This window comes from Apis mellifera, linkage group LG1, assembly GCF_003254395.2.
Source record: "Apis mellifera strain DH4 linkage group LG1, Amel_HAv3.1, whole genome shotgun sequence".
Taxonomy (NCBI): Eukaryota; Metazoa; Arthropoda; class Insecta; order Hymenoptera; family Apidae; genus Apis; species Apis mellifera.
Window position 1 is genome coordinate 3457222 of NC_037638.1, and position 20943 is coordinate 3478164.

General features: G+C 37.2%; 1 protein-coding gene across 27 annotated transcripts in view; it reads right to left on the reverse strand.

The window, feature by feature from the left end:
- The window catches only part of LOC409780 (CUGBP Elav-like family member 2), a 458105-nt gene that overhangs the window by 165737 nt on the left and 271425 nt on the right, over positions 1 to 20943 (reverse strand). The window lies entirely within an intron of this gene.

Genomic DNA, 20943 nt, shown 5'->3' on the forward strand with positions numbered 1-20943 from the left:
GCCAAGGAATTACGTATAAATATTTATGAGGAGGGGTGGGCCACCCCGTGAGAGGGTGTTACATCTCCTCTCGAGAGGAGATAATTGAAACGAACGTTTCTGATGTAACGAGAGGGGGGAGGAGTAAACCGTTTCAACCCCTTTGTTCCTTACGCGTGTTTATACATTGAATTTTCACGTTTCCAGGCGACGGAAGTAGCATCCTCTCTATTAAACGGAGGATTTACTTTGAAAGCGATGCTTAACGTTAGCCCGACAAAGTATCCGTTTGGTTTATTTTATCGACAGATTGTTTTACCCCGACAGTCGTTTTAACTCCCTCCCTTTTCAGTGTAATTGGAAATCATGGATGGAATCTGGACTAGAAACTTTATTTCCAGTCCAAAGTGGGATATATTTGGAAAAAAAATATATAAATTCCTATCGCAATTTCTGTTACGCGAAATTAAAACTCCACAAACTCCGTTCAAATTGCGAACGCATTAACATTTAATGCAAATTTTACAACCAAAATTTCCCTCATTTTTCTCTCTCTCTCTCTCTTTATATATATATATGTATATATACATATATACCGCATAAAACGTTTCCTATACATTATTCATACTTTACATGTACGCCACGTACACACCACGGAACTCTAGAAATTTACGTGTGCCCACATCCTCCTCGATTCCCCCTCCCCTCCCGAAAAAACCCGGCAAATCGTAAACCCCGTTTCGACTCTCGAACGAGTGTACTTCCGTTAATATCAAAGAAAATATAATAATAATAACAACAAGGAAAAAAGAAAGAAAGAAAAGAACCGTGACAATTGAGGAGCTACCCCTCCCCTCCCTTGAGACGACGAGATCGTATTTTAATAGCCAAAGAAGCGAAAACTAATAAGCGAAAGAAGAGAAGCCGACGCTTTTAATTTCATCAGAGTAATTTACGCTGAACCCGGAGGGTGGAGGGTTCGATTCTAATCCCTTGGTATTCGAATAGCCGAACAGCGCTAATTGAAACGTCTATTTCATAAGCTTCATTTCCTGGAAAGGAAAGATATAACTTTTCTTCCTCGCGTTACTTTATTTCACCATCGCCCCGCCCCAATGACAAGAAGAGGAACAGAGGAAGAACACGAGGAAGGGAGGAGGGGTGGAAAGATACGAATTAATTACTTCGATGTCTCCTTCGAAGCAGCTGCAACTTCGAATTCCCCCCCGGGGAGAGTAGTTTATCTTGATTACCTTTAGTCCTTTAGACCTTAGCCACCCGGATTAAGAGGGATGATTGAGTGGCCCGCAAGGGCGGCATGCGCGCGCGCCTGTTCACGAGCTTTTGATATTATATGAAAACATTCTGTCATAGTGATTCGCGGTCGAGTGTCGAGCGAAGGACGACAGGGAACAGGACAGGGAAATTAAATTTCCCTCAGGGAGATTCGATGATGGCAGGTAGCAGGTCCTCCGGAATTTTTATAAGTCTCTCCTTCTTTCTTCTCCTCTTTTCTCGCCGCTTTTCCGCTTCTTCTGTTCGACAGAGAGAGAGATTGAGAGTGATTTCACGGGGATGGGTTGATTCTTCTTTGATCAACGGGTTCAAAGTTTCGTTAATTGAGAGTAATTTTCTCGTATTACCTGTGATTTTGATTAGAAGGGAAACGGAGAACGGATACCTCAATTTCTTCTCTCTCTCTTTTTTTTTCGAAATTTCTTTTCTTCAACACGAATTAATGATTAAGATTACCGTAGTCGTTTTATAATTGTTACGCTTCTTGTAGTATCTTGATAATAGAGAGAAGGAGAAATTTGTAATCTCTTTCCATCTTAATTTCTATCTTAATTTTATAATTCTTTCTCTCTCTCTCGGGGAAAAAGAAAAAGTTTAATCTTCGAGACGTTATCTGAAACGCTTTGGAAAAGATCGGTGTAACTAAAACAAACGAGATTTCTAACGTCTTGGCGTAGTAGGAAAGTCAACAAAAACTACTCCCCCCGCGATTATCCAAGTTTTTACGCGATCCAGTCGATTTATTTCTTAGGGGCGCTTTTCGATCGCAATTTATCACGATCTTCTTGACGTCGATGGAACTTGCGAAGAAATCTATCGAAGAGTTCGAACGTAACGGATGGTAATGAAGATCAAAGGTTCGCCACGAGAAAACTGCGAATCAATTCTCGATCGAGAATTTCTTGCAACTTGAGAGATAAAATTGTCTAAATTTGATCATTGAACGGAACAATAAGAATGGAAATGGAGGATTTTAGGAATAATTCTCATTTATTTAAACAAATAAATTGTAATCTTATTCAATTTATAATCTCTACGTTAATTACACGACGTCTTCCGGGACAAAGTTACAGAACAAGTCGATAACGTAATAATGAAATAATCGATGCTGATCGATCGAGTTTGGAAGGATACACATCCGAGAGATCGACGCGTCACTTTGCCCCATCGATTTTCCAAGCAAAAACAATTTCAAACTATGTTGCCTTCGAGCGGCGTATCATCGATAATAGGGACGATGTTATCATAATTAGTCGATGGAACTAATACGATGGAAATTTACAGATTCCAATCGAACCGAAAATTCGATCGTATATACAATTTTTAAACTCTCGTTTAAAACGAGAAAAAAATGGAAAAATTGTTCAAGACAAATATTTTCATTATACATTCACAAGATACCTAAATACCTAAAAACTAATCGCATTCCTCTTCGCTCAAAGTTGATGATAATCTCGCCAATCTCGAACCATAAAAATAAATTCTTCGAATTAGCCTCGAGAAAGAGGGAGGGGAGAGATCCATCCCAATCGTAAGGATTTTCTATGTGGCCATCTGTAGAGATAGGTGGTGATAAATTGCATTCTGAAAGTATGCCGAGAACCGTCAAAACCAAGCCCGCCACCGCCAGTTCAAAAAAGGTTCGAACTAACGAAACCTCGAGCGTGCATCTACACCGAGAAAAAACCGCGCATACGTATCACGCGTTACACGTTCCATCCATCCATCCGTCCGTCCGTCCGTCCGTCCGTCCATCCATCTCGGCTACATTAACGAAACGAGACAGAGCGAGAGAGACGTAGCGCGATAACGCTGAGCGAGAGGGAGGGACACTCTTGGACGAGAAGAGAAGGAAGGAGAGAGAGAGAGAGATTTAACCAAGATTGAGTGGGCAGGCAAAAAGTTCGTTTCGCGGGGCTTAATGCTCGGCATTATGTCGGCTGATGGATGCCGCTCGTTAATTTTATAATTTCACCAACGCGTGTGCTTCCCGATTTTCACGGGCGACGAGGGAAAAACGAAACTCTGTGGAGAAAAGGGGAGGGAGATCGAAAGAAAGGGAAAAAGGGAGAAGGAGGAGGAGAGAGTCTGAGGATGATTGGCCGGTGGTGGAGGCCAACCTGCGTTGGGTACTAATATAAGGCTAGGTAGGATATACTCTTACAAATTGTCCGCCTCCCCCTGCTCTTTCGCAGAAGGCCGCGCCAGCACGCAGAGGGGGATTTGTCTCCATTAAAGGGATTGAGGTTTTGTCGGTACTTTACTTCCGCTCTTTTCCACTGTTCCCAGACCTTCTTCCTCCAACTCCTGTTATGCGGCCGTCGTTCTTGCCCTTTGAAGTTCTTTTTCCTTCTCTTTTTCCTTTTCCCTCCCCTCCCCCCATCGGTTGTTCATTCATTAAATCCGTAGTAAAGTGGACCGACCGGTCGGTAAAGTAGAGAGGAGGAGAGTAAGACGTCCCTTTGGAAATTTCTATTTTCGCCCGTACGCCCTAATTGCGTTCAACGCTTCCTCGAGTTTTCTCCTCCTTCCCTTCTCCCTTCTTTCTTTTCCACGAGAGAGAGAGAGAGAGAGAGAGAGAGAGAGAGAGAGAGAGAGAGTTTTCCACGAGAAAGTTGAAAAGCTTCCCGGGGAATTTTCCTCGTGTAATTTTGTTGTCGCCGTCCGAATGTCCGACCGAGGAAAGAAGGGATATATCCTACCTGAGAATTCTTGCAACGTTGTACGCGAGTAACGTTTCACAGGAATTTCGAGGAGACCGGTTAATTAACGTTGACGCCACGCGAGCAAGCGTGGGGGAAGGAGGGGGTAGGGAGAAGGGGAAGCGTATTTCTATTTTCTTCCGCAAGATGGATGATCGAACGTTCGAGACGTTCGATAGTCGGTGAATCTTGGAACAGGTTAGAGTAGATTCTCTTCCTTTTTTCGTAATTGAATTCTCTTCTCTCTCTCTCTCTCTTTTTTTTATTTGGAATCGATCAATTATTCGATTTTAGAAGAATTACAACGTCAGAAAAATAGTTCAATTCTCCATCTATTTTTCTAGTAACATTCTCTTTTATCGGTTGCGTAATTTTATATTCGCGACGATGGTACGCGCATGCGCAAAGCTCTCCCCTGAAATACAATAGCTCGGGTTGCCACGTTGCCATTCTCTACGCTATTCTATTTTTCACAGCGTGGTTGAGTAGCGTAATTTATACGAAATATCGCAAAGAAACCGAGATACTGAGCGCGTTGAAATATTTTTCGTTGAACTTTGACCGGATATTGTTTTATCGTTACCGCCACGAAAAGAAGACGAAAAGTTCCAACTAGAATCGAGTGTCGTCTTAAATTAACCGAAACGAACGAATATAACAGCGTGAAACAATTTAAAAAATGAATACGAGGGAAAACGAGAAAATTGTTTGACGATGAAATTTCTCGAACGAATCGTGATCGTACTTAGTTTTTCATTCTAGTGGTGAGAGAAAAAAAAAAAAAAAAGGGGAGTCTGACAAATCGAAACGATTCGTTATACCGCGCTTTGCAACCGTGTTCCGGCGTAGATTCAAAAAGGGAGATTTTTATCGTCCGGAAGAAACTCGATGCGCGTCATAATGGAAGATAATATTGGGACTCGTTCCAAGTCATTGTAACTGATGGCCCATTGTGTATCGACGAGTGTTACCCGAGAACTCCATTCTCGGAATATGCATTTCTTTCTTTCCCGCCCGCGTGTCAACGTTCCTGCGTTTCCGCTTCATTTCAGCGGCGCCACCGTTCCGTTCGGTTTCATTAAACTTTCCTTCCCCCGTCCGTGACTTTTTTACAAATATTTGAGCATTTTTTTCGACGAAAAATACGTAAAGAAAACACTTTGTTTTTTTTCCAAAACTTTGAATTACACGCTTTAAAAAAATTTTCCACCATTTAATTGTCCAATTAAAGAAATAAAGAGATGTAACAAATAGTAGAAGAGTAATCTCGGTTTTAGTTATTTGCACAAGAAGAAAACTATTGTACACCGTACAATACGAAGTGACAAGAGACTTATCTTTCGAATTTTCATCGAAGAAAGTGTCTCGCGATTTTACTACGGGCGCCCGTTAAACGACGAGGACATTTATCAATGAAATTATGAAACTACTACAAGAAGATGCGTTCGCCTCGACGAGATTACGAGGATCAAGGCCCGTTTAGTCGCAACTCTCCACGAGACGAGACTTTAACTGGTTTTAGTCAAAGTGCCGTAATTCCCTGCGACGAAAATGTAACGAGTTCTCAGAAATGGGGACAATCCACCCCTTTCTCCCCATTTCCCTTCACGAGGAGAAGCAAGAAACTCGGAAAGTAAAAGTCTGAAATCCCGTACGCAACTTTAAATTAAGGCAGTGTTCGTTTTACGGCCAGTGTCTCTTTAGATCGCCACCACTTTGACCATTCTTTCTTTATTTCTTTTTTTTTTTTTTTTTTACGGAAGTGAACGGAATCTTTGTAGTCTCCTCCTCTCGTTCTCCTTAATCTTTTACTACCCTCTCTAGATGGCCAGGTCTTTCGCTGATTTTGTTTTCGTTGATCTCGACTCGTCTTCACTAATTTTTTGTAATATAATAAGTTTCAGGGATTATCGCATAATTCATGGAATTATTTAAACTATAAGAATAACAATTAAATCTTAAATTAGAAAAAATATAAATTCAATCAATTCAATTAAAATTAAATAAATTTATTAGTAAAATAATTATAGTCAAATTTCCAAGAATTAAATTTAAATTATTTATTTTATTTAGAAATAATATTAATAAATCTTCAGTTATGGATACAAACAAAATTAACGAATAGTTCAGAGAAAAATGATAATCGTTATTCGAATAGGAAGAGAATAAAAAATCTTTTATTTATTTATCATACTAATAAATAATTCATATATAATTAAAATATAAAGTCTTGATAAAAAATCAACCAAAATTGAATTAAAAAAATGAAACTGACACTGATAAATTTATTTGATCCATCAACCAGAAATTATCTTTCAATAAATTATTTATATTTCTTCTAATTATTCTTTTTCCAAGAATTTTTTGATTAATTCAATCTCGAATTTTATTTATCATTAAAATATCATTAATTTTGCCCATTTTATTTTTCTTTTTTTCTTTCAAACGTTCCATATTTTTCTTTATTTTATTCCACCCTATACATTCACAAATTGCAATCACCATATATCCACAATTCTATAATAATTTTTCAAGAATCTATTCATCTATTCATCGAAGTTAAATCCACTTTAAAAATACGAACAAAATTAGAAAGAAACGAGTAATATATTCGCGCATTCTATTTTTTTTTTCTTTCAAACTCCATATTTTTCTTCATTTTATCTCTATACATTCACAAATCGCAATCATTATCATATACCCACAATTCCATGATAATTTTTCAAGAATTTATTCATCGAAATTTAAAAGTACGAACAAAATTAAAAAATAACGAGTAATATATTTGCGCATTCTATTTTTTTTTTTCTTTCAAATTTCTTTCTTCATATTTTTCTTTATTTTATTCCACCCTATACATTTGCAAATCGCAATCACCATATACCCACAATTCCATGATAATTTTTCTAGAATTTTTCTAAGAATCTATTCATCCATTCATCGAAGTTAAATCCACTTTAAAAATACAAAATTAAAAAATAATGAGTAATATATTTGCGCATTCTATTTTCTTTTTTCCTTCAAATGCTCCATAATTTTCTTTATTTTATTCCACTCTATACATTCACAAATCGCAATCATTATCATATACCCACAATTCTATAATAATTTTTCAAGAATCTATTCATCCATTCATCGAACTTTAAAAAATAACGAGTAATATATATATCATAATTCCAGTTTTCCTATATACATGTTCATGGAGAAAACAATACGTTCAAACGGTTCAGAGAAACAGTATACTTAGAAGCCAACAGCAACTTTATTCCCTCTTTCATCCCCCCTCCCCTCTCCCAAACCCTCCATATTTCCGCACTTTATTTCATTCGACCACCGTTTCCAGCCACACCCCGGTGTACACACACTGAAAATCACAGTTCACCGCATACCTGCGCTATAACGCTGGCATCGCGATACATCTCCATCCGTGTATACACACTCCTCCTCCCTCTACTCGTTGTGTCTACCTCCAAAAAACCGTCCCCCCTCCCACCCCATCCGCTACTACATCGGCGACACGCTCATCCGCGACACGAGTAAACACGAGACATGCACCACCTCGGGAGACAATATCCGCAGACACCTAGCATAACAGAATTGCAAATCGATGGGAAAAGGTTTGCCAACCGCAACAGAGACGACGCTCGCAAAACATATTCATGAAACACGGGGAAGGTTTTGCATCGGGTCGGACAACATCGGGTTTCAATGCTAACATTCCTCCTCCTACGCCCCCCCTCTCCTTCTTCGTGATTTATAAGGGACGTTCATTCACGATTGATAATGGAATTTTTTATCTTTCTTTTTTTTCGATATTTAAATGCAAATTCGCACGAATAAATTTCACTTATTATTATTATTGCGCGTGTTCGAAAGTTCAGGTGGGATTTTTCAGATCAGGAAAAGGAAAATCTTTTCTCTTGATTCTTTTCTCCAGGTGGAATTATTTGCATTGAAAAAGTATAATGATATATTGCATTTCTATCAAATATATATTTCAGCTTGTTTGCACAACTTCATATAAAAAGCAACATTGTTCTAATCCACCCGAGTTTGTTCGATAAAAACAATTATTACGGATTATTACGGATAATACGGGAGGAAATCGACGTTAACGCGTAATCGTGGCTCGTGAACTTTTCATTTCGTGAAGGGGAACGCGATTAACGATGCATATACGATATGAGAACGCTTCGATATTCGAATGCTGCCTGTGTTATTCGGTTCGTAATTAGAAAAAAAGAAGGAGGAACAAGATTGAGTTTTTCATTCATGGAGGATTATTCGAAAATTATTTCGAAATATACAGGAGAGAGTTTGTTGTTGGACTAAGTTAATTGGGAATTCCAAGATTGATTTCAAGCCAAAAGATGAAACCAGAAGTAAGAAATCAAACTATGATAATTTTAAAATTGTTACACGTTCAAGGTATGGAAAAAATAGGAAATTTCTTATTCTTAATAAACGCATCGAGTACTAATTCGAAGATTTGCCAAAGTTTCGCCCGAGTCGAAACTAATTACAGTTTTATATATTTCCGGCCTCTGTTCTCGCGAAACTTAGCTGTGGCAATTAGTTAATGGATCGGTATCGACGAGATAATATTCTACCCTCCTCCAAAGTTTCAGAAATTCTCGTCATTTCGCTTCCGATATCCTCCCCTGTCACTTTACGATATAACGGATCTTCCAGTTATCCACAAATCGAGAACGGAGTTTTGCAATATTTTCCTTTTTATTTAAATCCATCGCCAAAAAAAAATAAATTCCAAGAATCACGAAATATATAATACACTGAATACGAGGATCCAAAATTAAATTAAATAAAATTACTTTAAAAAAAGAAGTGCTAAAATTAAATTAAATTAAAAGTAATATGACAGCGCGCGAAAATTCAAATTGTTTCGCAATCTTGATCGATTCATTGGACGTTGAAAATAGAATAAAGTTAGGCTTGATCGTTAATGGTTTCAAAAACTCGGTTGAAAAATGGTCGGTATTTCGATCGAGACGTGTGTGGTTGGTCCGCAGCCGATAACCGGGAACAGCTTTCCAATAGTTTCACGTGGCAGTTTCGTTTAAACTTTTTCGCCTAATCCGTTGGAGTGCGTCGTCTGGGAAGAGGCCTCGTCGTCTTCCCCCGCAAATCCGACCAACTTTGAGGCGCGTGAAGAGGGCACGAAACGAAATTTCGGGCGGGTGGAGGAGGTCAGGGGGGAGGGGCGAACGAGAACAAAAGCGAAACGTACGTGCGCACCTGTTAAGCGTCCACCCTTCGAGTTGTGTAACGAGGCTTCCCCTTCGTTTTATTCCTGGGAGAAGAGCACGATCGATGGATGTATTATATATATATATATTTTTTTAGTTTTAGTTCGAGTACGAGCTTCGTGCATCCTCTTTTTTTTTTAAAGTTATTTAAAAAGGATTTATATGATTCAATAGATATTCTTTTTTTTTTTCTTTCTCATTTTTGAAGTTTTATTAGGATTTATATTCGTTTTTATATTTTAGCTATTTTTTATATGTTTCTTGTTTTTTTATTGTCAGGATGTTTACGCAAAGTAGAGTTTTTACGACAAGAGATGGGGAGGTTTAAACAGAGATTTGCATTATTATTTTATGCGTTTTTTGTGCATTCCGCAGATTTCCGTGTATTTAATATTTTTCACGAGTGCATAAATATGGTGCGGTATGTTTATTATTTTATTTAAACAGGATTTATAACTTGCGTTTAATAAATAAACGCGATGTTAAATGATGACGTTCTTAGATTCAAAAATTCGAGCGGATTTCTCCTTTCGATTTCATTCGATCGTTCGATTGGACGATCTCTCGATCCGAACGATTTCAAAAATCTGCCAATTTTTCCATTTCGACTTCCATTCTCGAATAATCGAAATATCTGATAATTTCGAATATAATTTCAATTAATTTTCTTCTCAATCAAAATAGGAGAGTTAGAAATTTCCACGAAATTCAAACAAGATTTTTCCCTTCGATTTTTCAATTTCTCAATCCAAACGATTTCAAAAATTAAAATTGAATCTATTCATATTTCTTGCCAATTTTTTTACTTGGACTTGCACTCTCGAATAATCGAAATCTGACAATTTCGAATATAATTTCAATTAATTTTCATCTCGATCAAAAATTAAAATCGAGTCTCTTCATATTTTTCGTCAATTTTTCCACTTCGACTTGCATTCTCGAATAGTCGAAATTACTAAGAGCTACAAATTCCCACAAAATTTGAACAAGAGTCTATTCATATTTTTCGCCAATTTTTCCATTTCAAGATTTACACTCTCGAATAATCTAATAATCTCGAAATCTAATAATTTCAATACCAGTTAATTTTCATTTCAATCAAAACGGAAAAACTACAAATTCCCGCAAAATTCAAACAAGATTTTTCCCTTCGATTTTTCAAATTTCTCGATCCAAACGACTTCAAAAATTAAAATCGAGTCTATTCATATTTTTCTACTTTGACTTGCACTCTCGAATAGTCGAAATCTAACAATTTCGAAGAGCTACAAATTCCCACAAAATTCAAACAAGATTTTTCCCTTCGATTTTTCAATTTCTCGATCCAAACGATTTCAAAAATTAAAAATTGAGTGTTCATATTTTTTGCCAATTTTTCCACTTTGATTTGCACTTTCGAATAATCGAAATCTAACAATTTCGAATACAATTTCGATACCAGTTAATTTTCATCTCGATCAAAACGGAAGAACTAGAAATTCCCGCAAAATTCAAACAAAATTTTTCCATTTCGATTTTTCAATTTCTCGATCCAAACGATTTCAAAAATTAAAATCGAGTTTATTCATATTTTTCCACTTTTGACTTGCACTCTCGAATAGTCGAAATCTGGCAATTTCGAAGAGCTACAAATTCCCACAAAGTTCGAACAAGAGTCTATTCACACTTTTCCCCAATTTTTCCACTTCGAGATTTACACTCTCGAATAATCGATACAATTTCTCAAAACTCTTCTAAAAAAAAGAAGAACCGGATACCAATTAATTTTCATCTCGATCAAAACGGAAGAACTAGAAATTCCCAGCACCGAAACCCTTCGGTACAGCTATATTCACCCCAATTCACCGCCGATACCGTATTCTCGCGCCACGTGAACCGGAAGCAATCAGAGAACTCTCTCTCTCTCTCTCTCTCTCTCTCTCTCTCTCTCTGTCTTTCTCCTTTCTCTCGAAAGGAAGCATCGATCTTGAAAATCGAGCCGAGGAGACTTGGAGCAAAGCAGCTCGGTGACAAATAACGCGACAACGATTTCTATGGTGGAGAAACGGTCTGCTAGTACGAGGGAGAGATTTCGTCTCTCGACCAACGCGTGGTGTCGAAACCTCCTCCTCCACCTCCACCTCCTCCTCCTCCTTCTCTTTCTTCCTTACAAACCTGAAAGCCGCCATCCACGGAACGTCGTCCCACTTAAACGCGATTAATAGCGGATTCGTGATTAATGATGGAGCCGTGCTCGCAACGAGTGGTGTAAGATCGATCAACCCACGCCCGCGATCGATCCCCAATTTCCATACGACGAGGTTGGCGAACCGGAGGAAATTCGAAGGGGAGAGAGAAAGAGACTTGAACACAAGTCTCTGAGACGCGTAACGTTAAGACGTTTTTGAAACGTTTTATCGAAATTTCGAATACATCCTCTCATCTTGTAATAGGATTTTGTTCATTGTAATGATGAGTCAGATTAATGTGATTAATATGATTCGAGATGCTTTTCGACGAAATTGGGAACTGTTTGAAGGATTTTTTTAGTTCAGTCATTCAAAAGTAAGTTCAACTCGTTTCGAGACACGTTAATATGTCACAGAATTTAAAGTTGATTGAAATTTTACTTTTCATTATCCACAGAATGTTGTTACAGCCATTAATTTCACATTCGTTTCTCTTCGATACATAAAATTATTATTTATCTTCCAAATATTTTAATAAACGTAATCGCGTAGTAATTAAATATTCCAACTAAATCCAACAACAACTTTATTTACTCCGTAATCTCTCCTCCATAGAAATATCCTTCCCCACGAATCGACCCCAATAATAATAATAATAATAATTACTATATACAAAAATACAAAATATAAAAAATACTATAATAAACTAAATACAAAATATAATAAAATACTATAATATAATACTATACTAAATACTATAATAAAATGCTATAATAAAATACTATACTATAATACTATAATATAATAAAATATATAATAATACTATAATAATATACAATAATACTACTATATAATAATAATAAAAAACTACCCAAAAACTAAACTTGCCACGAGAAGATAACCTTGAAATAATCTCGATAGCCTAACTCTTCCCTATGGAAAACGAATATGCCAAGAATTTCGATTTTCAAACGATCCAACACGGGAACAGGGCGAGGAGGAAAGCATCGAACTTGATTGCTGGGTATACAACAAAATGTATAGGCGAATGAAATGAAAGACAGAGAGAGAGAGGAAGGGAGAGAGAGCGACAGAGTCGCGGTTTAATACGATTTAGAACGGCATCGCCCATTTAAAACTGTCAAGCGTGAAATTCAGAAAACGAGGGTTCGAGGGGGAGGGGAGGGGAGGGGGGACGTCACAATTTTCGAGTAGGTGAAACGCGAAATGCGATTTAACCCCTCCTCCCCCTGGCCCGCGCGAGATCGAAACTTTTTGAAGCTATCCGCCGTGTCCACCGCACCGGTTTGCATAAATAACGAGACGTGAAACACCCCCTCCCTCCCTCCCTCCCTCCCCCGTTTATTTTGGCGGCCGGCGGGGTAACAGGGGCACGGACACGCCGTTGGTGGGTAAACTTCCGGTCTCTAGGGTCGTCGAGCGATCCTGCCAAACCAATAAAACCAACCCTCGCCAATTCCTCCTTCTTCCGACCGATGTCTCTCTTTCTCTCTTCTCGAAGGGTTCCTTTCTCAAAGCGTTTGGTTTCTTTCGTCTCGTCGAGAGATCAGGATATGTTACGTGATTCACGATAATTTAGATCTTAAGTAATTCAAACCTGTGCAATCGAGTATACAAAAGTATAATTCTTTTTATGTCAGAGATACTTGTAATAATAATAATAATAATTTTGAATTCACAAGATCATGTGATCTTCTCGATTATGGTAATTCAAACCTGAATAATTTAGTATTCTTTTTTACATCAGATATACTTGTAATAATAATAATAATAATAATAATTTTTAATTCACGAGATTCACACATATCTTCCCCGATTATGATCGATTTTGATGGATCGGTGGCCGAGCAGGAGGAGGGCGAATTAGATCCCAAATCTGTGCAATCGAGTATACAAAAGTATAATTCTTTTTACATCAGACATACTTGTAATAATAATAATAATAATTTTGAATTCATAAAATCACGTGATCTTCTCGATTATGATCGATTTTGATGGATCGTTGGCCGAGCAAGAGGAGGGCGAATTAGATCCTAAATAATTCAAACCTGTGCAATCGAGTATACGCAAGTATATTCTTTTTACATAGAGATACTTGTAATAATAATAATTTTAAATTCACAAGATCACGCGATTATGATCGATTTTGATGGATCATTGGTCAGGCAAATTAGATTCCAAGTAATTCAAATCTGTGCAATCGAGTATTCTTTTTTACATCAGAGATACTTGTAATAATAATAATTTTAAATTCACAACATCACATGATTATAATCGATTTTGATGGATCGTTGGATCGTGCAATCGAGTATTCTTTTTTACATCAAAGATACTTGTAATAATAATAATTTTAAATTCACAAGATCACGTGATTATAATCAATTTTTATAGATCGTTGGATCATAATCGAGTATTCTTTTTTACATCAGAGATACTTTCAATAATAATAATTTTAAATATACAAGATCACGCGATTATGATCGATTTTGATAGATCATTGGTCAGGCAAATTAGATCCCAAGTAATTCAAACCTGTGCAATCGAGTATACGCAAGTATTCTTTTTATATAAGAGATACTTACAATAATAATAATTTTGAATTCACAAGATTACGTGATCTTCTCGATTATGATCGATTTTGATGGATCGTTGGCCGAGCAAGAGGAGGGCGAATTAGATCCTAAGTAATTCAAATGTGTGCAATCGAGTATACGCAAGTATACAGAGATACTTGTAATAATAATAATTGAATTCACGAGATCACGTGATTATAATCGATTTTGGATCGTTGGATCGTGCAATCAAGTATTCTTTTTTACATCAGAAATACTTGTAATAATAATAATTTTAAATATACAAAATCACGCGATTATGATCGATTTTGATGGATCATTGGTTAGGCAAATTAGATCCCAAGTAATTCAAACCTTAGTAATTCTTTTTATATAAGAGATACTTACAATAATAATAATTTTGAATTCACAAGATTACGTGATCTTCTCGATTATGATCGATTTTGATGGATCGTTGGCCGAGCAGGAGGAGGGCAAATTAGATCCTAAATAATTCAAATCTGTGCAATCTTTTTACATCAGAGATATTTGTAATAATAATAATTTTAAATTCACAAGATCACGTGATTATAATCGATTTTGATGGATCATTGGATTGTGCAATCGAATATTCTTTTTTACATCAGAGATACTTTCAATAATAATAATTTTAAATTCACAATATCACGCGATTATGATCGATTTTGATGGATCATTGATCAGGCAAGTAATTCAAACCTGTGCAATCGAGTATACGCAAATATTCTTTTTACATAAATCACACGATCTCTCTTATTATAATCGATTTTGATAGATCGGTAGCCGATCAGGAGGAGGACGAATTAGATCCTAAATTCTCTTTTACCTTAAATATATTTACAACAATAATAATAATAATTCTGAACTCACAACTCACGATTCATACATTATCCTCCTCGATCACGATCGATTTTGATGGATCGGAAAGGAGGAGGGCGAAAATAAGAAAAACCTTTTTTCATGGCGCGCGAAAGAATAATGAAGAGAGGCGGATGCGACAAAAAGGGTAGCGTGCGTAGTTGTTTCAAAGGGAGTAGTTGCAACGCAATTAGAAAATTCTTCGCCACTCGTCGGCCACCGTCACGGAATATTTTAGCGAGGAGGGAGGTTTTAAACGAATACCTCGGAGACGAGGAATACCTCGCGCGGAAACGAGAATCTTCCTCGTTTGATCCTTCGATTCTTCTCTCTCTCTCTTTCGTTGCGTTGCATAAAGTAACGGAAAGTATCGGATTCCGCCACTCTGCTGGGATCAATCGGACGAGAATCGAGATCCGCGTGAGGGGAGGAGGGGAGAGCGTGTAACGGCTATTTCGAGAGTTTTTGATACAGGTCCCCGACACTTTTTTACTTTAAAAGGATCAAGTTGGCCGAGGCAATCGCCTGAAACGAGCGGGACGCGCTCGCAGTACTAATTTCAATCGGGATTCCCATTGCATTTTTGAACTTGGAAGATCAAAGGGTTGCCCGTTTCCGCTCCTTCCTTCTCGATCATCTATCGATTTTTCTTCTTTTTATCGGATTGTAACCCGTGAAGCTGATTATCGATACGTATTACGATTGCATTTTTTTTTTTGCGAAATTTAAATATTCAAAGCCTCATTTGTATCATAAAAATACAATATTTTTCGATTTTTAAGATAAATCTTTACGTTTCGATCAAGAGTTACGATTTATTTTTGATTTTTAAATGATCGTAAAATCATGTTTTATGAAGGTATATGGAATGAATTTCCAAAAAATTCACCAATGGGATCGATGGGTGATGAAACAAAAAAGAGAAAGGAGGAAAAAAAGGAAAAGATATTTGCTGAAATGGTGGACCGTCTGGACTGGAGGAAACGAATACCCTTTCGGGGTAATTGCGAAACCAGTTAAACCTTGCAAGCCTTTATACGTCGCATAAGTCGCCTTTGAACGCACGGAAATAGGATTTCGGCTAAGCTCGAAGCTTCCTTCCCAAGGTTTCTATGGCTTTCCGCGCTTTCCTTCGACATCGAGGCTTTTAGAAGAATCCTTGCCGATGACTTTTACTGTCTGACCTTTGTCCGGGTCCTCCTCTTCCTTATTCCCTGTTGTAAGAAAGAATTTGTATTCCGGCAACTGCCTCTTCTTCTTCTTCTTCTTTCCTTCCAAGGGTTTCTCGATAATAATTTTTTAAACGGTTCAGATTTTTTTAACGAGGAGAAATTTAATTTTTATTCCAGAATAAGTGTTTAAAAGCGGTGCAAAATTTGTAAATGTAAAAATCATTTTTTTCCTTCTTCTTCTTCTTCATCGTTTTGTTTTACACATAGGAAGGATAGGAAGAGGAATAACAACGATGCTTCGTTTTAATATTTTTACAAGCGAAACGTTTGATTTACAAACATAATTGTATTTTTCATTTCGACAAGTTTTTGATGCGGGGAAGTTTTAATGCTATACAGGATGTGCCATTTTAATTAGTTCGTATAAATATTGTCGAAACGGCACGAATATCGAAGCGAGAATTTATTATTACGCAAACAGAAGGCCCTTCGTTATTTTTAAGAATAACGGATATATAGGAAATATCCGGGGAGCTCGAGGAAATTGGATTTATTAAATTGATGAAAAATTCGAGTTTTCCCTTTTCCCCCCGAAAACTTTTGCGAATCGTTTTTTATTTATATATAAATATCGATTCATCTCGATTTCCAATGACGACAATAAAATTATCCAAACTCCACTTACTATAATTATTCACCGCGAGATACCCGAGATACTGCAATATTAGCGCGCAGTTTTCCACAATTTTGATATTTCCACCGTTAATCTGAACGTAACAACGCGGCGGCTTAATTAACTTAAAATACGCGGGGGCTCTCGATGTTTTATTCCCGGGCGGGAAGCAAAGTGGCTCTGCACCCCGCGTATTACAATATTTGCCCTCTCCGCGACGCTGTTTGGTCAGCGGACTACGTCTACAGTGTCTCGCGTTTTGCTATTTTAACGGTGTGCCTTTTAGTTTCCGCTCGTGAAACCAAATGAAATCGATTTTACGTTTGTCCCAACTCTTGACTCGTTTCTTCGCCCAAGTAGACGATTAACGAATGAAATTGTTGACGAAGCGGTGTACGATATAAAAGAGATTAGAGAAAAACCTAACGTTTACATTGTCTTTCTTAAACTCGTCGAATGCAACGCGTCAAGTATCTTGTTAAACGCGAAAGGGAGAAGTGCGCAGAATCGGCTTGAACCGAACTTCGGAAACGGTCGGGAAACTTCGGAAACGGTCGGGAAACTTCGGGTAGAATCGTGCGCGATCGCGCCACTCGCATCGTACGAGACGAACTGTAAACACGACTTCGGATCGACTAAATAATCGGCTAAAAAGTAATAGTTCGAGCTAGCAAATTTTTGATAACTTAATCGTGATATCAAATTGTCAAAGTTAAACTCCAAAAATGAGATATTTCATTGTTGTAATTTGGTTAATTGCGAATAGATGTTTCTTCCAATTTAACGATTAAATGATATCCAGTTTATTATAACGTTTAAAAACAAGATTGAAACGTTACAATTTTCACACGGTAGTAGACACACGTCATTGACACGCAATTAAGAATCATCCTGTAATTTTTGGCGAAAAAGCGGAGAACGGCTGAAAGCGGATCCGCCACCGAGACATTAATTTACCATTACGTTAAGGTAATCAAGTTAAATTTTCACAATGGCAAACGAATTTCATCCGGTCGGTACTCGCCGCTACCATCAATTTTGCAGCTGCGCGTGACGTTTACAATTCGCCTAGATTAATCGTTCCGAAAGTTCTCAGGATATCAGCGTTTCGTGCCTCGCCTCGATGCCATTGCGCTTCTCTCCCATGTTCTCTCCCGCCCTCCGTGTACCGTTCGACAGTTTTTCCCCATATTCTTCTGCTGGTATATTATATATTGGCAGAACGAAGAAATATATTCCACGATCGATAAAAAGAATGCATAATAATACGTTTCGTTCTACAACGTGTAGCTTTTTTACGCCATTCTTTTTTAAACGATTCCATCCAAAATTATTTTTATCCCGTTCTCTATTTTTCGAACGATCTCTTCTTCTTCTTTTTCATCCTTATTTATTTTTTACCAAGTTCTCGTTTGAAATTCTTCTTTCTTTAATTTAAGTTTAAGTTTTTTCTCGAATTATTTTAAAATCGATCGTATTTCTCCTCCCTCGTGATCCCTCGACAGAGAGACAAGGAGGAGAGAGAGAGATTTTTAAAATTTACACCGTAATTCAATGATTCATGTATCGGATAGTGGAACACGGATAATTAATGAGTTATTCGAGGAAAACAGGCCGGGTGGTAGCAATTTTCCGCGCTTTAAATAGTAACCGATAATTGATTTATGAACGACCTAACAGTTGCTTCGTGTTTTCGGAACAAAACTCCCTCTCTCCCTCTCTCTCTCTCTCTCTCTCTATCCGCGTGGAAACTTTTCGAACGAATTGTGTATCGTGGCAAGGAACAATTAAAAACTATCCTTCCAGCTTATCGCGAATGAATATTTCCTTCCCTCGGCAAGGTTTGTATATCACGAAATATTTCGCATTAATATTCTCGTATCGACATTTGTAAGCTTCTATTTTAATTATTTCCTTGCGCCTCGATCGGTTATCTCGATTTCACCGGCTCCCAATATTTTCTTCCATTTAGCTTCAATTTCAATTTTGTCGTTTCCAATTATCAATGCCGAAAATATTACCGATACCGGCACGGAATACATTTAATCGATAAAAATTAATAGCTGGATTGAAACGGTGATTGAAGATGAATATATCACGGCGATAGAAAACTCTTAATTGATATATATATATAAATTTATGTTAATTAATACGTTAATTAATATTGCGTAATTGGGAAGAAATTTTAATTCGTTTCCTTCGAAATAAAACGGGATTATTATCAAAATTCTCTTACTTTTTTTTTTTTAAATTAATAAATTGATAAATTTTAAAAGATTATTATTATTATCATTTTCAAAGATTTCGAATTTAATCATAATTCTTCGAGCAATAAAATTTCTAAAATATGATACTTGAAAGATTATTCTCATTGGCTACTCTCGATCAACACTGTACGAGATTTCTTAGAAATCTTAGATAGAATTCTTAAAATAATAAAATTCGTCGAAAGGAATTATTTATTATCCACTATCGAAAAATTATTCTCAACTATTTTTACAAATACTTAAGCACGAAAAAAAGAGATAAAAATTCGCAAAAATTTCAAAAATTTAATCATCGCGCTCGAAAAGTTCTCAACTATGATTGCAACCAACATTTATAGAAAAAAAAAGAACGCAAATTTCAAGAATAATCAAAATCCTAAAAATAAAATCCTCGTTAAAATTATTTATCCGCTCGAGAAATACACGAAAAGAAAAAAAAAATTCGCGAAATACAACAACTTTAGAAAAACTTAATCATCGAAGAAAAACTATTCCACCAACACAATTGCGCAAAGAGAAGTCTCGTTCGTCTTTCATCGTCGGCCAGATCTCGGACCCAGGAACCAAGGTAAACACGGAGAAAAGTGGATCGGATATTCGCGGTTATGAAACGCAAATTTCGAATTCCACGGCCGCGCGATTCCACGACGAGCTGCTACGTGTGGACGCGCACACACACAGGTGAGTATATATGTATGTATAGAGAGAGGAGGATACGTTTCGGCGTAAAAGGCCAAGGGACACAGCGAGCTGCTCGATCAATAGCTCGAGAAAGTGGCAGCTGACGACGACCAACGTTTCTGTCCGGGCATCGATCCTCGCGTACTACTTACTTTCCGTCTCCTCTCCTCTGCGTTTCCTGTGTATTCGTTATCGACGACCTTCGTCGCGACGAGTGACACAGTGACGAGGAAAGAGGGAGATGCTAATGACTTGTTTTAAGGAAGGTGCAGGTTTCTTGAGAAGAGAATATATACATCGTTACTTGGAGAAAAGAGGAAATTTATTCTTCGAAAATTTTTCGAATCTCTTAAACTATTAAGAATCCTTTTTTAGAAATTAGAAATTTAGATTGTAGAATCTAAGATCTAAAATTTAAGAGATTCGCGTTGGGAAAAAAGATGGAATAAATAAACGAAAGGGAAGGAGAGAGGGGGAATATGAAGATGGAAAATGAAATAAGGCGATTCGTCATCGGGCCACGACGTTTCCAGGATCGTTCAATCTTTCGCGAGAATTATTTCGTATTTCGAATTATGTTCCTCCATCGTGAATGCCACCCCCTCTCTGCATCCCTTGTCACACGAGATTGAGAATGGCGGTTCATTGCCAACTTTGGTCGATAATGCGCGATTTCCGTCTCCTACTTTCTCCATATATATTATCCGATAATATTCGCCTTTTTTGTCGTGCTGGTTCATGGATTAACTTGTTGAGTTACGTGAAATTTGTAAAAGTGTGAAAATCTTTTGTACGTCGATAGAATCTACGTTGCAAGAATAAGAAACAATTGGAATAACAAATAACATTACAATCCTTCCAATTGCAAATATTCATAATATTCGATAAATTTTCTAACCATCGAGCTTTACATTTAATTTAAAAACAATTACTTTACCCATCAGTTCATCTAATCAGAAGAAAGAATCATTGAAACAATTTCTTGTTAATTCATCCTCGACGGCGTACAATAATCGATTTCATTTTTTCAAGAAACAACTTTATTCTTCGAATCAAAATTTCAGTCGTGAAATCGATCGACAATGACTAGGATGGAGGGGAAAAAAAAATAAATAAAAGAGAGAAAAAGCGGTGGCAACGCGATTAACCGATCCGTCGATGAATTCCCCCTCCGCGAAGAACTCCGAGGAACTCGGAGTGGCGGCGCGGATTAAAAATAAATGCCGCGAGACAATTCAATTCCGCCCGATTATCGGGAGCGGTGTAGT